The sequence below is a fragment of the Salvelinus namaycush genome, chromosome 2 (assembly GCF_016432855.1).
Source record: "Salvelinus namaycush isolate Seneca chromosome 2, SaNama_1.0, whole genome shotgun sequence".
In the NCBI taxonomy this organism is placed as follows: Eukaryota; Metazoa; Chordata; class Actinopteri; order Salmoniformes; family Salmonidae; genus Salvelinus; species Salvelinus namaycush.
Window position 1 is genome coordinate 56,628,073 of NC_052308.1, and position 3,255 is coordinate 56,631,327.

Genomic DNA, 3,255 nt, shown 5'->3' on the forward strand with positions numbered 1-3,255 from the left:
CTGGACACACTGGACACACACACACAGACTGGACACACACACGCACTGGACACACACAGACTGGACACACACAGACTGGACACACACAGACTGGACACACACAGACTGGACACACACAGACTGGACACACACAGACTGGACACACGCACACACTGGGCAAAGACACACACACACACTGGACAAACACACACTCACACTGGACAAACAAAAACACACACACACACTGGACACACACAAACACACACACACTGGACACACAGACCTGCTGGACACACACACACTGGACACACACACACACACACTGGACACACACACACACACACTGGATAAACATACACACACACTGAACAAACACACACACACAGAAACACACACTGGACACACACACACACACACACACACACACACTGGACACACACACACACACACTGGACAAACACACACACACACTGGACAAACACACACTGGACAAACAAACACATACACACACACAAACACAGTGGACACACACACACACACTGGACAAACACTCACACACACTGGACACACATACACACATACACACACACAAACACACTGGACACACACACACACACTGGACAAACACACACACAGGACACACAGGACACACTCTCACACACACACACATGTGTGTCTTCCTATAATTGTGACAATGTTAAAATATCAATGTGATCATTTGTTGTCTTTTATGTTGAATAACAAATTGTATAATTATATATGGACATACGCTCCATAGTTGTACAAGTATACAAGGATATATTGTACTTTTCATAATAAAACATAGTTGAAACAAGAAAAGCATGTTAATTGTGAAAACAGTTTGGTTATTGATGTTACGTTTCCTCTGTCAGGTTGACGTTAACCTGCGACTGGTTGAAACATGAAACAAATATGAAATGAAATACAAAACAATTAAATATGTGGAATTGAATTAAACAAATTGTACAACAGAGTGTTGTGATGCAGTGTCACTATAGCAACAGAGTTCTCTCTGCTCTCCCTCTCTTCTCTCCCCTGCTCTCCCTCTCTTCTCTCCCCTGCTCTCCCTCTCTTCTCCCTCTGCTCTCTCTGCTCTGCTGTTCTCTCTTTTCTCTGCCCTCTCTGCGCTCTCTCTTCTCTCAGCCTGCTATCTGCTCTCTCTCTGCTCTTTGCTCTCTCTGCTGATCTCTCTTTTCTCTGCTCTCTCTCTAATGTCCGCTCTCTGCTCTCTATTGCTCTCTCTTCTCTCTGCTCTATCTCTCACTCTGCTCTCTCTGCCCTCTCTCTTCTCTCTGCTCTATCTCTCACTCTGCTCTCTCTCTCTCTGCTCTCTCGCTCTCTGCTCTCTGCTCTCCGCTCTATCTTCTCTCTTAGCCTGCTCTCTCTCTGCTCTGCTGTTCTCTATTTTCTCTGCTTTCTCTCTGCTCTCTATTGCTCTCTCAGCACTCTCTCTCCTCTCTCTCTCTGCCCTCTCTGCTCTCTCTGCTCTCTCTACTCTCCCTCTGCTCTCTCTCTGCTTTTTCTATCTGCTCTCTGTCTCTCCTGCCCTCTCTGCTCTCTGCTCTGCTCTCTGCTATCTCTCTCTGCTCTCTGCTATCTCTCTCTGCTCTCTCTCTCTCTCTGCTCTCACTTTTCTCTATGCTCTGCTCTATGCTCTGCTCTCTCTGCTTGCTCTCTCTCTGCTCTTGCTCTCTCTCTGATCTCTGTTCTCTCTGCTCTCTCTGCTGTCTATCTCTGCTCTCTCTGTCCTCTCTGCTCTTTCTCTCTGCTCTCTCTTTTCTCTCTCTCTGCTTTCTCTGTTCTCTGCTCTCTCTCCCTCTGCTCTCTCTGCTCTGTTCTCTCTGCTCTCTCTTTTCTCTGCTCTCTCTGCCCTCTCTCTTCTCTCTGCTCTCTCTTTGCTTTCTCAGCCTGCTCTCTCTCTGTTCTCTGCTCTCTCTGCCCTCTCTGTTCTCTCTCACTCTGCTCTCTCTACTCTCTCTCTGCTCTCTCTCTCTGCTCTATCTCTCTGCTCTCTCTGCCCTCTCTCTTCTCTCTCAGCCTGCTCTCTCTCTGCTCTTTGCTCGCTCTGCTGTTCTCTCTTTTCTCTGCTCTCTGCTGTCCGCTCTCTCTGCTCTCTATTGCTCTCTCTTCTCTCTGCCCTCTCTCTTCTTTCTGCTCTATCTCTCACTCTCTGCTCTCTCTCTCTTCTCTCTCAGCCTGCTCTCTGTCTGCTCTGCTGTTCTCTCTTTTCTCTGCTTTCTTTCTGCTCTCTATTGCTCTCTCAGCACTCTCTCTACTCTCCCTCTGCCCTCTGCTCTCTCTGCTTTTTCTATCTGCTCTCTGTCTCTCCCTCTGCTCTCTCTCTCTCTGTTCTCTGCTCTGCTCTCCCTGCTATCTCTCTCTGCTCTCTTTCTCTCTCTGCTCTCACTTTTCTCTATGCTCTCTATGCTCTGCTCTCTCTGCTTGCTCTCTCTCTGCTCTCGCTCTCTCTCTGCTCTCCTCTATCAGCACTCTCTGTTCTTTCTCTGCTCTCTCTGTTCTCTCTGCTCTCTCTGCCCTCTCTCTTCTCTCTCAGCCTGCTATCTGCTCTCTCTCTGCTCTTTGCTCGCTCTGCTATTCTCTCTTTTCTCTGCTCTCTCTGCTCTCTCTCTCTGCTCTCTCTGCCCTCTCTGTTGTCTCTCTGCTCTCTCTGCTGTCTATCTCTGCTCTCTCTGCCTCTGCTCTGTCCTCTGCTCTTTCTCGCTGCTCTCTCTTTTCTCTCTCTGCTTTCTCTTCTCTCTGTTCTCTGCTCTCTCTCCCTCTGCTCTTTCTGCTCTGTTCTCTCTTTTCTCTGCTCTCTCTGCCCTCTCTCTTCTCTCTGCTCTCTCTTTGCTTTCTCAGCCTGCTCTCTCTGTTCTCTGCTCTCTCTGTTCTCTCGCTCTCTGCTCTCTCTCTGCTCTCTCTCCCTCTGCTCTCTCTGCTCTATCTCTCTGCTCTCTCTCTTTTCTCTTCTCTCTCAGCCTGCTATCTGCTCTCTCTCTGCTCTTTGCTCGCTCTGCTGTTCTCTCTTTTCTCTGCTCTCTCTCTGCTCTCTGCTGTCCGCTCTCTCTGCTCTCTCTGCCCTCTCTCTTCTCTCTGCTCTATCTCTCACTCTCTGCTCTCTCCCTCCCTGCTCTCTCTCGCTCTCTGCTCTCTCTTCTCTCTCAGCCTGCTCTCTGTCTGCTCTGCTGTTCTCTCTTTTCTCTGCTTTCTTTCTGCTCTCTATTGCTCTCTCTTCTCTCTGCTCTCTCTCTCTGC